Source organism: Typopeltis vanoorti, chromosome 14, assembly GCF_054136105.1.
Source record: "Typopeltis vanoorti isolate ZY-2024b chromosome 14, IOZ_Tvanoo_1.0, whole genome shotgun sequence".
In the NCBI taxonomy this organism is placed as follows: Eukaryota; Metazoa; Arthropoda; class Arachnida; order Uropygi; family Thelyphonidae; genus Typopeltis; species Typopeltis vanoorti.
Genome location: NC_143562.1, coordinates 70,501,227 through 70,524,496, shown reverse-complemented (window position 1 = coordinate 70,524,496; position 23,270 = coordinate 70,501,227). Strand labels below are relative to the sequence as shown.

Here is a 23,270-nt window from a genome sequence, read left to right as displayed (position 1 = left end):
ATGTAGCTTTGTAGGATATTCTTCTTTTGGAGCAGCATCAGGCTTATGACGGTAAAAATTTATGTGTTCCAGGTGAAGTATCACAAAAAAAGTGGGACGGAAATGTCGGAGCTAAAATTGCAGATTAAAAAAATGTATGTAGAATAAAAACAACCAATTTTACAAAGATATGCTGTGAATTCTTTAGAAAGAAGGTGTGTGTGTGTGTGTGTGTGTGTGTGTGTGTGTGTGTGTGTGTGTGTGTGTGTGTGTGTGTGTGTGTGTGTGTGTGTGTGTGTGTGTGTGTGTGTGTGTGTGTGTGTGTGTGTGTGTGTGTGTGTGTGTGTTAGAAAAGTATCAGAAACAAATCAGATTACAAATTGAATTACTAAGTGATCTTTTTCAAAAGTATAATATCTTAGTTGTGATATTGCAAAGCCAGATGCATCACTGACTGATGAGAAAATAGAGATGGAAAAAATAGTGCGTTTAGTATATTGCAGAACTTCAATGCGAACACTGCCTTCGGATTAGATCATATATCGGACCATATGTTACGAGAATGTGAATGAGAACTCGTACCTCCTCTGACCAAGCTGATTAATTTAAGCCTCATTTCTGGTAAGGTTTCAACAGGCTGGAAAGAATGGAAAATAATTTCCCCTGCTTAAAGGAAGCCCCGAGATAAAATTACCAAATTATAGGCCAATAAGAAGAGGGGGTTAAGGTTTTGGAGAGATTGATAAAAACCAGATTTCAGGACTGAGTAGACAGAAATATGATTCTTTATAAGAGGCAACATGGTTTTGTAAGGGGTAGGGTCTTACCTCAGTAAATTTCCTCTTAACAATACAATACAATACAAAGTTTATTATTTTATTACTTATGCATAATATTTATTAATATACAATTCAAGTATTACTATCGTATTTTCTGTTGGTTTTTACATTTATTTCTGAATTGTTATTTTGTTATAGATAGACAAATAAAAATATTTCCCTCATATCTGCAAGTAGGTTAAAATACATTATCAGATAGTTTTCGTAGTTTACACAAATATTTAAAATATGTTAGTGAGTTTTAAAATATTTCTTTATGTGTAACCAAGGGCCGTAGCCATACTGGTTACTAGAAAATTAAATTAGCTCGGTATGGTGCAAAATCTGTGCCTGTATCCGTGAGGGCTCACAGAACAAAGTATATACTTGTTAATATATTAGTATCATGGACATGATATGAAGGATATGAAGGTTAGTGTGTTCTCTTATAATATACATTTAAAATAAATGTCAGAATTATTTAGACTCATGAGGTAGTCTCTCAATTTATTTCTGAAAGAATATTCTGAGGTTATTGATTTGATTTCATTTGAGAGTTTATTGTAGCTGCTTGTTGTTAGGTGTTTATGAAATTTTTCATAAACACCTAACAACAAGGATTTATGAAAAATTTGTTTGTTTGCCTTGGGTACTACCAGCAGGTTCCAGCCACCGAGTAAACTATAGACTACATCATATATTATAATCCGAAAATTTTAAAACGTTCTTTCTTACACATAATATACAACCATAGAGATGGAGGTTCTGTAATGGCCAAATATGACAAACTGACAAACAGATCATTGGTTGAATGTTTGAAGTTATTAATTGCTATTACTCTAATTATTCTTATTTTTATTCTTATCAATGGAAGCACAATGTTGTAATAATCTTCACTCCAACAGGTGATACAATATTTCAGTGAGGAATTTACACTTTTTTTAACCTAATATATTCTGTTAATTACGAACCTCAACTTTCACTGGATCGACTATGACTTGGTCAGTTTCAATACCATCAAAGGTTGTCTTGCCATTTTCATGATATCATAAACACATCACATCAATAGCATCCTCAGCCTCTAAAAACTGGACATTAGTTTAAGCTAAGGACGCTACTTTTCACCGACTTACTTACAAACGCTGTACAATTCCCAATCCATCCATCCTCAGGATTGCACTTCTGCTTATAGATGCTCTCTCTCTCTCTCTCTCTCTCTCTCTCTCTCTCTCTCTCTCTCTCTCTCTCTCTCTCTCTCACACACACACACACACACACACACACACACACTGATTAACTGCATTCACTATCTAACAACCACAGCATTTCTATGTGTTTCTTACAGGTACTTCCATGGTCAATCCTTCAGGGAACTGGCAACTCTCATGTCTCAGCATTCAGTTGGGTCTATTAAAAATGCGCAGCAGTTTTCCAGTATTCCTTTTTCGGTTAAACTACAAATGCTTCGAAATGTCTTCTTTTCTTTTATTACATGTTCATCTATCCTCTGGGTTAGCCTTCGTAAATGAATATTCTGTGGGAACTACATCATCCAACCATTTAAGAGAAATGTCACTAGAATGCATCTTTCCAAACCCTCTTTCTTGAACTCCATATATCGCGGCAATGTGAGATAATTTCTTATCTCTCTTGTTAATCGTATAACAATCAGTTCTAAATATATAAACAAAAAATTTCAAGTTTTTGAAAGCGTAAAATTAAATCGATTTTAAATAATTGTAGCAGTAAATTGAAAATAAAAATGAAATATGCTGTTGGAACACGTGTATGACACAATTAAGATCGGTCTTTTTATTATTATTATTTTTATTTTTTTGCAGCCAACAGTTAGCACTGAAAGTGGTTTTTGAAATTTCTCAACAGGAACACTCAGAACTTTCTGAGATTTGCATAATTGCAGTTGTGAATTATAATTGCTGATCTTTTAAAAAATCGGACAGAAGATATGATACGGCGCTCATTTTAAATTGACAGAGGTCGGTCTAACCTTCTGTATGAGACATGATAATTTATGGCAGTGAATCGTTATCTTGTAGATGGCGCAACTTTTATCATTTGTGTTTATAACCAATTGTCTACATGATGATATCCGTATGTGTAGACGTGTGTGTTGCTTTCTCAGAAAGCACGGAATTTTCTTAGATGACCTTGAAGAGGTTAAGAAATGTCACTTATAATTACGGATCGTTTTTGTTTAACAGTCAATATTCCTTTTTCGTGCAATCAGTCTGGGCAATAGAATGGATGTTTCAACAATAGTGCAGATCCCTTAATTTTCTCATTCCCAAAATATCATTGTGGGCATTTTATTTATTTATTTATTTTTTTAAGAATTATTTAAACTTTCATTTCTAATCGAGCTGAGCTCGAAGAATATGAATCTCACACCATCTTTCAGTTTATACATTATTGTGGCTTGTATTTTAGAAATATCAGTGAGACGAGAACCAGTCTCATCTCACTTATTTAACTTACTTTGCAGTAAGTTAAATATACGTAATGATGTGCAGTAAGTTGCACATCATTACGTATTCCGGATATTTCGAAATTTTCAGAACTATTAAACTATATATATGATATGTTTGTATTTTTTTTACGTCAGGATAGGATATATTTCACTCGCTGCTACATCTTGGATGAATTTATAACAGTTGGAACAATACAAAGTGTTTTGAATAATAAAGTTATTGCGGTTTTAACTCGCTCACTCTTTTAGAAAATGCCATGTATATGTTAAATTAGTGTATTGGAAACACTTGTTTATAATGATGCTTTGTAAACCATATTATAATTATACATAAGGAACGACGCTATTCTCAGAATGAGTAGTACCTAGAAGATTTATATTTTTCTTGTGGTATCATTAGTTACGTCATTCCTCAAATTTTCTCTAGATGAATATTATACAAATTCGGAATATAGGATCCTCACGAAACAATGTGAAGTCAACCCAAGTCAGTTTTTATTTCAGTCAGACCATTCATACAGGAGACTATTACGAAATGGTCGTACATATTACTATGCATATTTTTTATGATTCATTATTATTATTATTATTATTATTATTATTATGTTTTATTTTTATTATTGAGGTTCCTAATTAGTGAGCTATTTTTAAATAAAGGGTATGAGATAATGAATATTATTAAAAGCAATATTTTTGATTTTAAAGCTAATCTAACGTTTGTTTTTTTAATTTATATAATGAATCTTAGGGTATATTTATTTCTAAATTATATATCTTTTGAATAACCATTGGAGGTTTATATTAATTTGCATTATTTCCTTAATTGTAGATATTTAATGTTTCAATAATTAAACCCAGTTCTCTTGTCACAAAGTACCCAAAAATCACTAAATGTGTTTCAACAAATTCGCAAGCACCTCTTTAGATTCGTTTTATTAAGACAAATAATGCTGACAAATAATAAAAACAATTGCCGGGCTAGTTATCAAACTGATTGTTGTATCTCCCCAATTAAACTGTTTTCACAAAAGTTCATTGTTTATTTCTAAAACGCCATTTCCAAAGAAAAAAAAAATCCTTGGTCCACTCACGCTACTAATATACGAGTCATTTGTCATGGGTTTATACCATTTACTGGTAATCAGTAAAATATAAAAACAACAGCCAATAACAGTAACTTAAATAACTGTAAATAATAATGACGCAAACAACAAAATGTTGAGGATACCAAACAATAGTCGTTGGACAGATTGAGCTGAAATATATAATTTGACATCCTTACTAAATTAGCCACACTATTTCTGTCTTGATTTATATCTGACAGGTTTAGTAGAGAAACAGTTCGAAATTATTTAAAGTATAGTGTATCCAGTAGATGCCATCTTGATTAAAATCCGACCAGTTTAGTGGCAAAATGATTCGCAAATAAAAATAAAAATCTATGTTAGAAATGGCGATAAAAATTCACTCCAATACAATCGCCAAACATAACTTGGTGTTCAATTAATCTAATAATCATTTACCTAAATACGCATGCGTGTTACTGCAGAACGCCTACATCTCACCTACAGAACGCTTTTTTTTTTAGGATTACTCTTACATATTTAATTCGATAAAATTAACGCTAGACAACTCAGATGAAGATTTTAAGAAATGCATCATTAACGACTTATTCACTGTTTTTTAAAATGAGTTGTTTGCAAATTTCAGATAAAAAAATTTTCTAGAAACAACTGAATATCTCGTAATCTGAGACTTCCGACTATTTCCCTCCAATATCTTGTATATAAAACTAAACTTGCTCATATTAAATATTTCTGAATTAAAGTGGATGGTTTTTTTTGCTACTTTATATATATCTTTATATATATAAAATCTTTTTTATATATAATGAAATACAACTCTGATGACAAATGAGATTAATTAGAAATATCACTATCAGGTGGCGCCAGGGTATATAGTCCTGATTTACTGCACTGCCTATTTAAACTTCAACAGTAGAATAAAAATTCGACTTACTCTAACACAGGGTTTCTCAAACTGTGTTCCGCGGAACACTAGTTTTCCGCGAGTTCTGCAATTTGTCACTTTAGTTTTCTAAGCATTTTTGATGAATAAATATTTCATAGTAGAAATATTCTGAGGAGAATAATATTCGCGAATATATCGAAAATTTCTTTGCGTGCCTCAGTACCGGTATTGTGTAGGCTACAAACCGTTTTTAGGTGAGAGATACATAAAAACAATCGCTCCACATTTCACCCCCTTCACAACTGAAATATAGATACCATACGAATTCTGATAGTATCTATAAAAGTCAAAATATAAGCGGAAAACCGCCGATCCTAGTGACACACACACACACACTATATATATATATCTGTGTGCGTGCGTGTGTTTGTATGTGGTGTCCTGTATCCATATAATAGATATGTATATATGCATAATTAATAATCAACATATTATTAATATATATATATATTTTTTTTTTTCAAAATTCATTTTTACTCGGTTAGAATATTATAAAAAAAGGTTTAATGACTATTACCGAGAGAAAATATGACAAGATACATTTAACAAGATACTACTAGTTTACTAGTTTCGTTACATGAACATCCTCAGGTATCATAATCAAAGAAGTATATAAAAAATTACAGAGACTTAAAATTGTACTAACAGAACAAGTATAAAAAACAGTAGCGTGTTAAAAAAAATGCAAGTATGAGTTCCAAACAAATGAATACTACGCGTTGTCGAGAGTGCGCATATATGTACTGAACAGAAGCAACGTGTGCGTCAGAGAGATTGTAACTTAGGCTGTTGTTGATATGAGAGGAATCTAGAGAAATTTCACCTAGATTCAACAATCTTTCTTTCGAGTTCATCGTAGCACACATGGATGTTAGCGGTTTGAGTCCAGTTTACAATGTGCTGGCGGCCTTCGTCTGAGTAAGCTGAAAAGAGAACGTGGCTAGAGAGAGCGCTAGTTCTAGTCCTGTTACAGGAGATATCTCTACGGTGTTCATCCAAACGTAAAAGGATGGATTTAGCAGTCTGTCCATAGTATGGCTTTCCGCAATCGCACAAAATCTTGTATACTCCAGGAAACTGAGTAGGAAGATGTTTCTGTTTATGTTTGCAAAGTAATGAACGAAGTTTTGAAAGCGTAGTGAAGCACATTTTGAAGTTGAATTTCTTGAGAATCTTTGCCAGTTTTGGGGAAAGAGAGCTGATGTAAGGCAAGGAGATGAAGGCTCTTTGGGAAGAGGGATCTTCAGAAGTAGTTGAGTGCCTGGGGGAAAGAAATTTGTCAATTTTCTATGCAGAGAAACCATTGTTAATAAACATTTTTTTAAGAAAACGGAGTTCATTTTCAATTTCTGTTTCTTCTGTAAGTAATGATTTGGCTCGGTGGGCTAAAGTGGAAATAATACCACATTTTTTGTGGGGGATAATGATGGGAGGAAGCGTGAAGGTATCTGTCAGTATGAGTAGGCTTTCTAAAAATTGAGATTTTAATGCTCTCAGCACATCTGCTAAGTTTGAGGTCTAAAAAGGGAAGGCAGTCATCTGATTCCAGTTCGAGGGTGAAAGAGATTTTTTCATGGCACTTGTTTAGGTGGTCTAAAAATAAATAGAGGTTATTGACGCCGTCTTCCCAGATGAGGAGAATATCATCACCATAGCGGTACCAGACTTTTGGTTTAAAGTGAAAGGAGTTAATAGCTTTTCCTTCAAATTCGTTGAGAAATATATCCGCAAGAATCGGAGAGAGTGGGCTGCCCATAGCCAGACCTGAGTTTTGTAAGTAGATCTTGTTATCATATTTGAAGTATCCTAACTTTATGCAATGGGAGAGAAGAGCAAAGAGTTTTTTTGATGATTTGTTCTTGAGAAGATCGAGGACTTCTTGAGCAGGAACATTTGTAAGGAGAGAAACAATATCAAAACTGGCCATTAAATCTGTTTTTTTAAGTTTGATGTCCTTGATTTTAGAAACAAAATCTGCATAGTTTTTAATATGTGAAGAAGAAATTCCAGAAAGATTTCTTAGAAAACTGGCTAGAAATTTAGAGAGATTATAAGTAAGAGAATAACTGCCTAATCAGACCTATAGTTGAGGGCATACACTCTCCCACTTATAATCTCTCCAAATTTCTAGCGAGTTTTCTAAGAAATCATTCTGGAATTTCTTTAAAAAACGAAATGTGCTTTGCATTAGGGGAAAATTCTAACGAAAGTGATCAGATCTTACTCCACCTTTACAACGAGTTGCCTAGTGTTGCACTACGTGCAGCCGCAAACTTGACCTACTTGTCTGTTGCTTACTTGGGAAAAAGGATTAAAAACCTAGCTTATAAAATTGCTTGGTATCTTTAACATATATATATATATACTTTTTTTTTTAAAATTTTTTTTAAAATAAAAATAAATATTTATTTTTATTTATAGCAGAACAATATATATATACTAGGGAGCTCCCCCCTGGCGCTCAACTCCCCGAGTTAAATATATATATATATACTGTATATATATATATATATATATATATATACTAGGGAGTTCCCCCCTGGCGCTCAACTCCCCGAGTTCCGGGGGCTGGTAAGCCAGTAAGCTGGTAAGACAAAAACGTTTTAAATTTCGCTTATCTTTTTATTATATAGAGTTAGATATATATCTACTCTATATAATGTATATCTATATATTGTAGAGTAGATATATATCTACTCTACAATATAAAATGATAAGCCTTTTTTGTAAAGTTCTTGTGTCACGTTTTTTGTCAAGTTATTTGAAACATTTTGAAACTCAGGGGCTACCCTGAGTGTCGACTCTTCAAAATTTGAGTCATCAGAATTCAAGGAGAACCGTAATAAACCGTAATAGTAATAAACACCATTAACGCGGTAAGATGTATTTTCATTTAATTCCCGCAAACACAATTAGAAAATAAAAACGTTCAAACACTTCTCGTAATGGTACTTATTAAATATCTGTTAACTGCACGCAAAAGAAATAGTGCGTTCTACAAACAACTCGCGATTATAAGTCACGTCTGTTAACTTTTCAAAGGTTATCCCAGAGGAATTCCCAAGAAACCAACACACACGTTCAACGTTCAACGTTACTGACTGGATGGGCGAAGCAAATATGCTTTTATATTCCCCTTTGTCTGGGTTGGTGTACAGATGAATGGGGTAGTTTTGAGCTTTATGCTCTCCACACAAACGCACGGATTTCATCATATATATGACAACGCAATTCGAAACAGTTACGCCACCTGCCAGGATAACAATCATTGAAATTTTTACAACTGGTTTCCTTGTTGACTAATAGCTTGGGAAACAACAAACAAACAAAAAAAAAAACCTCATAAAACGTCATTTCTTATTTTCAAACGGATATGAATGCATTTTGGAATTGGAAATTCTTAATGACGGAAATTGTGTAAATTCATGTTTCCTCTTTGAACAGATTGTTACTCCTATGTTCTTCGTTTTCATATAATTTTCCTAGTGCAATGTCAACAAACAAATTGAGAGTGGGTTCGATTTTACTTTATTTTGCTCTGACAATTGGTTTTAATTCTAATCTATTCGTAAACTTTTAGGTGTTATATTGTACTGCATTTTCCTACTGATATTTGTAACGTATTTAGATCTTCGGAAATATTAAAATGTAGATCACTGTAAACTTATAAAAGCACACAGGAAGTCTGTAATAGATTACAATGATGAATAAAAAATAAACAAATTTTGCACACAAAGAAAAATAGTGAATCTGGAGTTAGTTATTTTATGAACATTGTGGAGACTGTTAGTGTATCCGAAAAATTATTATACAGAGTGCGTCTCAAGGACACAATTAAATCTGTTGAATTTTAATAAGAAACCTTTGAAGAATTCACTGCGGAGACAGAACCGGATATTTAGAACAGAACAACATTAAAAAAAAAAATCACGAAAATTTGATATCCGTTTGGTTTCTAGTCTTCGCAGAATGCAGAAGTTATAATGGTTTTCGCATAATGCTTTATAGATTAGTATTCTTGTGTGTTTCGGAGCAATGTCTTTTAATCGGTATAGTTTGCTTGCTATTTTCCCGAGTTTGTTATGTAGGTAGTTTATATGGGTATTCCAACTTTGATCAGCATCGATATTATTATTAATAATAGCAATAATAATAATTTTTTAAATATTTTTTAAATTTGAAATTGTTTTTATTTACGACAGAATTCCTCAAGCAATGTATACATTATTATTATTACATTTCATGTTAAAATTAACAAATAATCCTCAATGCTTTCATCTTTTAGAAGTATTACATATAATAAGCAGAATAATATTAACAGCTTAAGTAATTAATGCTGATTAGGTGAGCACAATTCAAAGTTGTTTGCTTAGCTTATGTGAAGATCTTTGTAGGCCATTAAGCTACTTAATTTTTTTTTAAACTGTAATAACATTTTGTTTATCAGCATACAGAGTATTTACATATATATATACAATAAAGCATACTATTACATTTTCTGTTCGGTACAAAACGTAGAGTACATTGATTTTTTTAAATGTAAATGTACATAATTTTTGTTTCAATATCAATATCATAGCTTATTCTTATACAGCCTATTTACATATACACATTTTTTTTATATCAGTATCTTCATTATTATAATACACTTTACTGACTGTTTTGTTACATAATTTGCAGTCTTTCATTATGAAGATTACACGTGGATGAGTGAAGCGGATTAATCCCACCTACCTCCGAAGCTTAGGTTAGCTTTTTTGAAGAGAGTAGGACTAGCCTTCACTATTTATGTTGTTGTTACTGTTTATGGATGGGATGTAGACATTGGATGCTGGTGATTTGTGATGTGTATATTAGTGTTAATGGTATATTAACTTTGTTCGTATATTTTCCAGAGTTCGTGTTTTAATGTCCTGTAGTTACCTATGTCTTTTAAATTTCTTGGTAGGTTGTTGAGTAGCGTGGGTGTCTGATGCGATCTCACAAAAGAACCGCATGAGTTGTTGAAGGGTGTAAGGATGTAGAGAGTTGTTGTAGGTCGTGTTATACGATATGTGTCTCTGTTATTTCGATAGGTGATGTTGATATAATTCCTTATTAGTGTTATGTAGCGTTTCAGATTTTTTATGCTCAGGATTCTGTGCATACTGGTCTGATATTGGTTGTTGCGTATAAGGTGTCCAAATCACTGTTGAGACAATTTTCCTATGTAGTACTTCTAATTTTGTTAGATGGCTGTTTGATGTGTTTGCATAGACGGTTATACCGTATCTGAGTAAGGATTCGCAGATACCGTGATATAGCAGTTTTTTTATGTTATATGGAATAATATCTTTTACTTGGAAGAGTTTTGCTGCGGTGATCCGGTTTTGGTATGTAGGTATTCTACGTGTTTTGTCGATTTAATAATAATAATAATAATAATAATAATAATAATAATAATAATAATAATAATAATAATAATAAATTTCTTTCTCTAATTCCATTCTATGTATCAGGTCTATTTTAATTTTTTCTAAGTCGTACCCGTCCCGAGGATAAGGAGACTAACCCTATGTCTCCCAGTATATTCTATGGCTGTAGCTGCGTGTGTTTACAGAGCCGGTTTGCCTACACGCGGTAGGAAAGATCCCTGATAAACTGCTGAGAAAATCCCTGTAGCTAACTCCCAAGACCGGCTAACATGGCTATGACTATGAAAGATCCTTAATATTCCTAAATCCTAAATTTAGGAATATTAAGGAAAATTTAGGATTTAGGAAAATTCCTAAATCCTAAATATTCCGTCAAAGCAGACAGCTTTGACGGAATATTTAGACAATATTCTCTAACACTGTTTTTAATCAAATGTATATTTTTTGAACACATCACATATAACGATAATTGATGTTCCCTTGCGTCCTTTAATTTATATAAGATAGATTATTTTTGAAGTGAGTTTTCAAGTTATTGCTAAATATATTTAATTGGAATATTTGGCATTGCGTAGTGAATAATCATAAGCAATCATATTCACTACTTTCGAAAAGATTTTAAGCTCCAAATGCGATCATTTCGCAATAAATTAATTATGGATTATAATACCCTCTATTAAAAATGCAATTGAAATCTTCAAGTCTCTTTCTTTAAATACTAGCAATTAGAGTTTAACAACAACATATTACGCGGTAGAACGTTTTGCCTATGACAGTCAAATAACTTAGTTTTTTGAAACCTAATTAATGTTCTGGAAGTGGATTATTCCACTTTTATTAAGGACAATGCGACATAGGATGCTGTTGTAATAACGGATTGCGTAGATTTGTGGGTTTAGGCTTACCTATTTATGCTGCTTCAAGTGTAAATATTAGTACTGTAGTCTTTCACTATGCATCTTAATATATCTGAAATTCCATGATAGATAATTCATTAATTTTATTCTTTTATTCTAAGACTATTTCGTTTTCAAAATAACCATTCACTATTTTAAATAAAATCTTTGTTGATATTTCAGGATCCTGCAGTGAGATAAGAAGTATCTCAACCGGAATTAAAAGTAAGTGCCTGTCCACCTAATTAAACGTATGCATTTATCCGTATTAACGTATGATTTTCGTAATCGGAGTTTAGAAATAAGCAGGATTTAAAGGTGTCCACAGCCCTTAACCAGGCCAATACCACATAGTTTATTATTCGTTTTTTTTTTTTTTTCAGAATTGCACCAATTCCGTTCTCTCGCCATTTCCCAGGATACAGTAGACAGTGAAATGAATTCAAGTGAAGGGATGAAGAAAGGAGATGTTTTGAACATTCCTGAAAACTGAATGAAATAATTTCAAGGGCTCGATTCGTCCAAAAATCATCAAACCCAATGCAACAGCTCTAGACAGATGGAATTTGTTATGTTTTCAAATGATATAATGGTGTTATTCCAAAATAAAATGTCACGTTTGTGAATAAAGCATTAGTAGTTTCCAATTTCATGCTTTCTGCGTCTCACTGGAATAGTTCTGAAATATTCAAATATATATATATAGAAGAGAAAGACAGCATAATCTAATAAAAGAGACAACGGAGCTACGACAAGAACTAAGATCTTTAAAGCAACAGTACGAAATCTTAAACCAACAGCAGTAAAAAAAATGATCTAACCATAGTTGGTCTCCCAGAAATTGCAACGGAACATCTAAGAGACATCGTAATACAACTAACTCAAAAAAATTGGCGCTCCCATTGAATCAAAAGATATCCAGTCATTACATCGGTTACCACAAAAAAGGAAAATATAAAATAATTCCCGTTCTTCTTCTGTCGTAGTGCGACTCACCAACAGCCCAACAAAAACTACACTTTTAAAAGCTAGCAGAATTAAAAAAACAGTAGTCAAGGATCTGAAAGGAGACCACGACAATACCCCAATATACTTGTCCGAATACTTAACGCCATATTATCAGAAACTATTATACCAAACAAGGAAACTAAAAACAGAAAAAATTACCATTTTATATGGATAAGAGACAGCAAAATATTCCTTAGAAAGACACAAGACGCAAAACCAATCGAAATAAAATCCGCAGAAGACCTCAACAGGCTGCTACATTGACAGAATGTAAACAAGTGACAATCCCCACAAAAGGACTATCTGTTCTCCACATCAACATCAGAAGCATTCAAAAATACTGACTGACCCAACCTTATCTGAAGGAAGATATAGATACTGATTGAAGTATCTACGACAAATGAAGAGGCCTCCACCTACCAAATGCCACACTTTCATCAAAACAAACACTGCAGAAAAACAAAATGAGGCGGTGATATAATAATATTTACCAAACATAAACTATAAGTAACAGAAATAAACTATAAATTAAAATACGCAGAAAACATATGCATCGAAATTAAAAACTGCAAACAAGAAAACTTGATATTAAACGCAATATACAGACCACCGAACTTAAGCGCCACAAAATTTCTAGAACTACATAGATGGCTTTCAGTCATGGAAGTAGGCGCCTCAGAATAATTATGATAATAATACGAGACATGATATTAGTAAAGATAGGAGACATGAACATAAACATTAGGAACATAAATAACAATACAGAACAATACCTAGACCTCTTATCGGCATATAACATAACCCCATCCATACAGTCCGAGAAGAGATAGTCGGAAATACAACAACCCCATCCTGCATTAATCATATAAATATAAGGGCCCATCCAAACAGCCACACAGCAGCTGTCATAACATGCAAACTGGCAGACCATTATTTCACAGCATTACAGTTGCACACTGAACCAGAACCCATAAAACTCACTGAGACTACAAAACAGTATTACAGCATTCTAAACGAAACAATAGTAAACGATCAAATCAGAAAAACAGACTGGATGAAGATAGCATTTTAGACTCTTCTGAAGCTGTATATAATAATCTTAAACTTGCATTTAACAAAATATATAACAAAGCATTAACACAAATAAAAATATGCCCACAAACGAAACAAAATCCATGGATAACAGACAACATACTAACAGACATACAAAGAAAAGATGCCCTATGGGAACAACACAAGAAGGATTAGGTTCCCCACAGTAACAAACGAAGAGATATCACTGGCAATTCAACAAATTAACCCTAATAAAGGACCGGGGATGGACGGAATCAGACCAAAAGACATCAAGAAACACTCAACCAACCTACATCCAGTTATACGAAAACTCTTAAATAAAATCTTCGAAACGGGACACATACCTGAAACACTGAAGACTGCATTAATCACACCTATACACAAACATGGAAAAAGAAACATTATAAGTAATTACAGACCCATCACCACGTTGTCTGAAATCAACCAAACCACGGAGCGCTTCGTGCATCACAAACTCTCCACATACGTTGAAACATTTCAAATTATACCGAAAAATGTTTTTGCTTTCAAAAAAATAAAGGAACAGCAACACTCCTGGAAGATTTCCCAGACACCTAATAAACGCTGCATTGGATAAAAACAGAATAACATTAGTGGTATTCATTGACCTAACAAAAGCATTTGACACACTAACGCACAAAACCTTGTTAACGAAACTAACGCATATCGGAATTGGAGGTCGTCTACCCCAGTGGTTTAAAGCATACATGGAAAAAGCACGCCACACGTATAGGATCAGCGTTCAGCAAAGAGGTACATGTAACCTGTGGAGTACCGCAAGGAGCTGTCCTATCTCCCATTCTATTTAACATATTCACACACGGTATAAGCCAACTCCCCCTGAAAAGTAAAATCTTCCAGTATGCAGACGACACGGCCATAGTATCCATTCACAACAACGCAAATATCACTTTCACAAATATGCAACACGACATCGATCAAATCAGTAACTGGTTAACCGAAAACAGCATATATATATAAACCCTGGAAAAACAAAGCTAATGATATTCAAAAACTCCCAAACCCTGCCCATAGAAACTAAACATTTCACTATCCGACATTCATCTTCCTATACACAAAGCGCAGAACCGAAAAACACAACCATCACACGGGTAAAAGCAACACGCTATCTCAGACTTCACACTTCGATGCTGAACAAAGTTGAAATAGCCATAAAAACTACCTCATATCAAGCTTATGATAATAGCAAGCAAACTATGCAGATTAAAGGACATTGCCCCAACTACCTCATATCAAGCTTATGATAATAGCAAGCAAACTATGCAGATTAAAGGACATTGCCCCAACCCACATAAAAATACTAATCTATAAAGCATTATGTGAAAACATTTTAAGATATGCAATCACATCATACGCATTCTGCGCAGACTACAGACTTAACAAGTTACAATGGTTGCAAGATAAAATGGTAAAACTGATATTCTGGCAACAACCCACACTTATGCAGGAAGCACGGACAAAACACAAAATATTTAAGGTGAAAGATGTATGCCACTACACAGTCATGTTAAAACATCACTGCAGCCCAATCTATAGAGTAACCAGAACAAGATATCAAATAACAAGATCACAGTCAACAAACTATATAACATATAAGTATAAACATACAACAATCTATGGCATGTCCACCCGAAACTTCTACATACCTGACATAATAAACAAACTGCCGTTCGACGACAGAAACCTAGGAACATGTAGAGAGCTGAAACAGGCGTTCTTGAAGTACATAAGTATGGTGGTATTACTTTACTGGAAAGGAGAATGTCCACTAAATCTTTAAGAATCTTCAATAGCACCTTCCGAAGCCTCGACGCAGGAAAGACATCAGGTCCGGAGGCAGGGAAATTGGAATTGGATGGAAGAGCTGCTTTAATCTCCTGGATGAAGACAGGCTTAGTTCTTGCAGACTCACATCCCCCAAATACCACTTTTTGATATCTTTCAGTCAGCCATCCTCTTATTCACACTAATATTCTGTAACACAGACCCATTTTCTTCAATTTATGCAGCAGTTTGCCATGCTGTTTTCTGTGAAAAGCCTTAGCAAAATCCAACAGCATCATGGTGTATCCATTCTCCTCGTCTAGGTCAATGGTAATATTGTTATAGAATGTGAGGAAGTTGCTAAAACATGATCTTATTAAACCCATGTTGTTCATTGCAAAGTAGATTCACTATCAGCCCATTTCTGAATGCGAGCCCTAACCAATTTTATCAAAATCTTCACCACCACCAGTACTGTGACACTAATTGGTCGATAGTTGGATTCATCCGTCTTTCCACAACCCTTATGTAATGGCATTACTATACATTCCTTCCATTCCTGCGGAATCTTCCCTGTTCTGAGACTCATATTAAATGTTCATAGGAATTTTTCGAGGCTTTTCACAGCAAACCCTGTTCATAGGAATAGCCGGTTCAGCTGAACACTCTTTCAGCACATGTGCTGATATCCTATCAGTCACTGTTGCTGAATTCGTATTCAATTTGTGCAAGAGTTCTAATACCTCGTTCTCTAACAACTGATCCACCAGGTCTATAACAACACCCCACTATGTAATTGATCTTGTTAGATTCCACCTCACACCAGATGGCTTCAAACTCATTGCAACATGAAATATTGCTAGTAGTAGTAGTACTACAATCATCGGTATCAACTCTTACCGGATTCAAGTCATTCGCTATCATTACCAGCACGCCCCCTTCGCTCCTATCATCTCTATCCTTCCTAAAATTTATTGATACTCGATAATTTTCTTCGGACCAGTTAGAAGAATAAACGGATTAGTCAAAAAGGAAAAGATCTACAAAAGAAGGAGAGAGACAAGACAGATTCACAGGAAGCCTAGTATAATTTTATCAATAAATAATAAAATGTGAGCTATATATACCCCCTACACACACACATACACAAAAAAAAAACTAACAGTATATGCTGGGCCTATATCATCATAATAAATAAATAAAGAAACCTATCTGATAAAATAATTCTTATTATTGATAACGAATATTGTATTTTTATATCAAGTTCCGTTTCTTGAAGAGAATATATCCCCCACTCCCCGCATCAATCATACAAACCTTGAAATATTCAAGTTTTGATTGCCGCCATCTCACCTACAGAAGCACTTTTTACAATTACTCATACAGATTTAGTTTGCTAAAATCAACGCTGGACAACTCAGATGAAGGTTTTTTTTTAAATGCAATATTACAGACTGATTCACTGTTTTACAAAATGAGTTATTTGCAAATTTCAGGGAAAAAAATCCTAGAATCAATTGAATATCCAGGAATCTGAGACTTCCTATACTTCCCTCCAGTATCTTGAATATTACATTGAACTAGCTCATATTAAATATCTCTGATTTAAATTGGACAGTATTTTTCCGAATTTGTATATATAACATCTTTTTATATATACTGTATAATGAAATACAACTCTGATGACCAGTAAGGTTAATTAGAAATATCACTATCAGTTGGCACCAGAGGTCAGTGTCTATAGACGTCTTGGTCAGTAGCATGGTTAATGTTAGTAAGCAATTGCTTCAACGACACCTATTATAACAACAGAGACAAGTATCGCATAACAAGACAACAAGACAGCATAATGCTTGAAAACTCAGAAAGTTTTTTTTTTTTTAAAAGGCAATATTACAGACTAATTCACTGTTTTACAAAATGAGTTATTTGCAAATTTCAGGGAAAAAAATCCTAGAATCAATTGAATATCCAGTAATCTGAGACTTCCTGTATACTTCCATAAAATACAGCTCTTTACGACCCAATATCCTTTAAAAATTCATTCGGTACTGCAGTGAGATCACATCTCATACCCACACTACTCAACAAACTACCACAAAATTTAAAATACATAGATATTTATAGAACATTAAAACACGTACTGTGGAAGCTACACCTACACAATTATTATGGCACTCACACCTATTCAGAAACCACCAGCATCCAACAGCTGCTTTTCACTCATAAAAATACAAAACATAAATAGTGTAGTTAATCCCACTACATAAAAGCTAACCGTAGCTTCGAAGTTGGTAAAATTAGCATGGCTTAAACAAATAATCCTCATTAGCCAATCGCTACAATTAACTTAAGTCAGAACACCTTAACCGATAACAATAAGGATGGTGATTATTATTATTATTATTATTATTATTATTATTATATATTCTGTACTGAACCGAAAAATAGTCTGAATGCAATAGCCATGTGATAAAAATAACATTTTGCCAAATAAAAAAAGAAAATAAATAAATATATATATATATATATATCCAAAACCTTGGGTGGACAAGTCTGGGATCCCACCAAAACACCGGAGCTTGGTGGCAGAGGATCGTGCCCATTGGAAGTCCCTCTTGCAGCTGCTTCCCCCACACAACTTAGTTAGGAAAGGTGGGACTTGAAGATGGTTGGGATGGATGAATGCAGTTTCTAATCATATCAACTACCTTGTGTGAACTGTATTTGAACTGTACAAACGATTACTGTGATGTTATAAATTCTGTTATGTTCTTATATGAATTCCACGTTATGCAATTATAAAGATATTAAGAGCGAAAATATAACAAACGAAATTATAACATACTTTTCACCTAAATACTGTTGCTTAATTATAAAATATATGTCATTCTTGGAGAGGTAATGATAAATAAAAGTAAAGTTATGTATCGAATTGTACACATGGTTAGTACAGAAGTGTAAAGTGGTAAAATTGTAAAGTTTCATTGTTCTTTGTTGCTGTCGATTTTTGTTATTTTAATAATTATTGTGAAAAGTGAAATGAATCCATTTAGTATTACATATTGCATGCTAATAAAAAATAATTGTTAATGCGAAAAAAAATATTATTAAATAAATGAATGTAGAATAAAAACTTAATTTCTTCAGTAAAACAGGTAAATTTTGCAATGTTTATTTTTTCTTCTTCTTCTTTTTTTTTTTTTTTTGACATTGTGAAATCTTCATTTTTTTGAATTTGTGTAACTCAATGAATGGAATAAATAAGATTCATATATAAACGCTGGAAAGAAATTAAAAAAAAAAGAAATGGAATTACACAGTGAAAAATCATAAAAATAATTCTTGAAACATACGAGTACTAAATAAACGAACCTACAAATGTGGTTCATTTGCTTTGTAAGGACTGTGCGGAATTCTTTCAACGAATTATAAAATAATATTTAATAAAGTCATATCTAGGATCTTTCCATATCTATAAAAATAATAATAAATATGAACTTAGTAAAATTTTTCTCGTTTCAAAGCAGAAAAGCGGCATCAATACTATTAAAATGAACGTAATCTTCATCTTCTTAATCCACAATAAGAGATAGCAATGAAAATAATGACGACACAGTTTATAGAAAGCCTGTCGTAATGGCTTATTTTCAATTGGAAACACTAAATTTGAGTTCTTCTTAAACTGAAAAAAAGTACATAAAACAGAATGTGACAAAATATAGAAATTTAGTTTAATCCTTTATCCCAGTGTAAGCAAACGAAATTTACGCCTGAAGTATCTTCAGGTGGCCCTTCCTTTAATGCATAGCATTATACATGTCCGCAAGGAGATGTGCTTTGCATTATGGGAGATACTAAGACAAGTAGTGATGAGAGTTTGGTCCACCTTTACCACGAGTTGCCTCAAACTTGAAGATACTTGAGGGCAAAACTTTGTTTGCTTACACTTGGATAAAGGATAAACTAAATTTGTTATAGTCTAACCAATTGAAAAAAAAACTTCCAAAATTGACAGACTTTTGCAGATAAGACTTCCAATTTTTATAACTGGAAATGAATATTTGCAACTCAGAAATGTTTATTGTTTTAAAGTCGTACACAGAAATCATTAAAGTGGTTATACGTTATCTTTATGATCACCGAGAACGAAACAGAAAATGTTATAATATAAAATAAAATAAAAAATAACGATAACAAAAAATTATAATTTCCTACAGTTTGTAACATGTATAATATTGCCGATGTTAATTAAACTTGAAATGATTCATAACCCTTTTTCATAAATTCTGCTTTGATCACTATCTCTCGGATCAGGATTGCCAAATGAGCACAACGTCTTATGGCCAAAAATGGCCACTTTGGAAAAGTATTTGGCCAAAGATATAAAATGATAGAATTGTGTGAATTAACTTACCAACAATTAAGTGTGCATAAATTATGCCTATATATTCGATTACGTATCATCAAAAATACTTTTAATTAAACTTAAAATACTTACAGTGAAACTCAGCTGTTAATTTGACAGCAATTCCTCAAGATATTGAATATCTTGTTCTTCTTTTTCTGCAGTCGAATCGTAAAGGGTTTTGCTGTTGTGCATTTGTAGCATTTCGGGAGTATATTTAAAGTTTTGGCAGCACATATTGTTATCACTTAAGAATGAACGGATTCTTACAATTGAATCCAGCAGCTTAATTTGCATCCTGTTTCTGGGTTTAGTTTTGATAGATGTTACATAAGAAAAAATTCTTTCAAGTATTGCGTTACTTGTTGGCACGATAAGGCATGTTAAGGCATCATTCGACAGTTCTTTAAAATTGTTGTGTTTGGATACTGCTTGCCAAAATTCTAAAGCTTCCTTAGGGATTCCATCTTGTTTGAAGTTTTCTTCTTCATTCCATGCAACAAGGCTAATTTTTCTGTATTGGTCTTCACGAATTTTATTAGGTGGAAAAATGGCAGATCAGAATATTTTCCCTTTTCTGTTTGGCTTAAAATAGCAGTAGGATTTAAAAGTGACAGACCTTTAAATATATCAGCTGACTCAGGCAGCTGTTGCTCACTTGATTCAACGATTCTTGAAGCATGGTTTGGCACCTAAATTTCACAGACTTTATTTTATTATTTTCTTGTTCCATATTAGGAGAACTGCTAAAGCTGATCAAGTACGTCCTAATTTCTTGATCAAATTTAATTCAAAGTCCACATTTTCTACTATTTTGCATGTTCCATATTCGTTGCACAGCCTTTGATAAAGTCTATCTCTGTGTGCGTGCAGTTCTTTGGCAAGATAAGATCGTAAGGATCAGCATAGGTTTGCTGGAACAAAACATTAAGCCTTTAGAACTCTTTAACAATGGGAGTAGTAAATACAAAGTAAAAATAATTCATCCTATCTTTTAATATCTCTTTTATCAACCATGCCGTTTACCTTGTATCCTGACCTCCAGATTGTTCACAGCAGGTGAAGTAGGCAGTTAATTATTCCCAATTTAGCAGTACATTATTGAAGACTTTACCTCTCACTAAAGATCTTGTCTTGAACAATTTCATAAATGGAAGGGGGTGCATCTCGTTCCTCGTCATCTTCAACTGCTGAATTCATCACTTTAAAAAGACCATTAAAATTGTATCTTCTCATATTGCTATTTGAAAACCACGAAGGAATTTCAGTCTAAATGAATCCAACATTGGCTGGTAGCTTTGAAATGCATGCTGTATACAAATTGCCAGAGAGTGGCAAATGCACTTCATTTGAATACATTTCAGATTTTCATTTCTAATCCGAGTCCACAGGTAATTGTTACTTCCAACCATAGCAGCAGCACCATCACTACCAAAACCCAATTCAGTTCTTAAGAGTTTGATTATATGAAGCTAACACTTCTGAAATTTTATTAAATAAAACCTCTGCTGGTGTCTCTACAACAGGTATAAGACCTAAGAAAGCTGAGTGAATTTTATTTGTTTCATTGCAAAAAAATCTAAGAACTATGCACAAATGCTTTTGTATTGCAAAATCTGTAGATTCATCTACTAATACATATTTTTTTTACGTTCTAAATCATGCTTCATTGCTTTCTCAATGAAGCAGCAATTACATTTTCTATAATTACAATACATTTGGTTCTGTGCAGTTTAATGCCACCAAGAACACTATTTTGGCAATGTTTCTTAACTACTTTACCTATATCATCTACAGCACGAATTGAGGAATGACGTGCTATTGCAAGGCTGAGTTCCATTTCTGCTTGTTTTTCGTGGTCATTCATGGACGATTTGATAACTTTATCTAGAGTTGTTTGTGATGTTCTGGGAGATTTATATTGGTGTTTCTTTGATTTTCCGTGAACAGATATGTTATAAAGATTTGACAGCCGTTAGTTTTGCAATACGTGCAATATGCATGTTGTCCATCATCAGAAGATTTCAGCCACAAATATTTTACTTCCCACTCTTTTTTTTTTATATTTTCTTCCACCTTCTATTATCACTTTTGTACTTAGGAATTTTAAAGGGCTTGAAAAAAAAAACAAAATATTTCAATTCAGAAAATGAAGAAACAAATTATAGATAATAGTACTACAAAATGTGTAGTACAAATACTAATCTGGCAGAGAAAACACCAATCTGGTAAAGGGAAAATAGCAAAAATATAAGCAAGATAAAGATCGAGTTTATAAACGATATTAAAAATTTATTCATTAATTATACTAAAATCACTTAATTACCATTCTTACGAAATTGAACATATTACTTGCATATTGTCACAATGCAGGTAAAGTATATGCAAAATATTCCAGTATGAAAGCTTATGAGATAAAACTATCACCAAAGAGCACCAAATGTCTGATATCGCAACGGAACAACACTTGCAATACAGTCTACGGCGTAACTAACTAGAGACGATCAAAACAGACATGGACACAAGTTGGTATGGCTGTTGCGTCCTAAAACTTAAAAGTGAGTGCTATACACTATTTCTTTCTTTCACTGTTAAATATCCTATTCTGTCTCTGCATTAAATTCTTATGAGATCTCTTATTAACATTCAACTGATGCAAGAATGTCCCTTGAAACGCACTCCCTATAATCAATTTCCTAGCACACTCTAAGTGTTCCCTATGTTTATAAAATAATTTTTACCCCGGATTCACTATATTTTTCGCAAAATTTATTTATTCTTTATTCATAATTGTAATCTATTTAAGAGGTCTGTGTGCTTTCATAAGTGAAACAGTGACCTACATTTTAATATATCAGAAGATCTAAATATATTACAAACATCAGCAGGAAAATGGAGTACAATATAACAGAGAATTAAAACTTATAGTCAGAGCAAAACAAGCTAAAATCAATGCCAATCTCAATTTGTTTGTTGTTTGCGCCAGGAAAAAATACATGAAAACAACAATGGAGAATAGGCGAAAGAATGTAAAAACAATAGTCTGTTCAAAGAGGTCACATAATCTGCTTAAAGAAACCCAAAAATGAATTTACACTATCTCTGTTATTAAGAATTTTTAATGCCAAAATGCATTCATATCTGTTTGAAAATCTAAAATGATATGAAATGTCGTTTCATCGTTGAGTTTTTTTTTGTTTTCCAAGCTATCAGGCAACACAGTAACCGGTTGTAAATATTCCACACTAGTATATCTTCCTTAGATATTTGCTTAGACATGTTTGCATGCTTGTAGTTTAGATTTGTGTAAATTTTAATTGTTATTTTCTAAGAAATTCGATGCCAAAA

General features: G+C 33.0%; 1 long non-coding RNA gene across 1 annotated transcript in view; it reads left to right on the top strand.

Moving 5' to 3' along the window:
* LOC150099593 (uncharacterized) overlaps window positions 1-12,273 on the top strand; it is a 29,928-nt gene extending 17,655 nt beyond the window's left edge. Inside the window, exons 2-3 of the long non-coding RNA XR_016549328.1 lie at window positions 11,810-11,851; window positions 12,010-12,273. This is a non-coding gene — a long non-coding RNA (uncharacterized LOC150099593). The remainder of the gene's footprint in view (window positions 1-11,809; window positions 11,852-12,009) is intronic.
* Window positions 12,274-23,270: the final 10,997 nt, after the last annotated feature.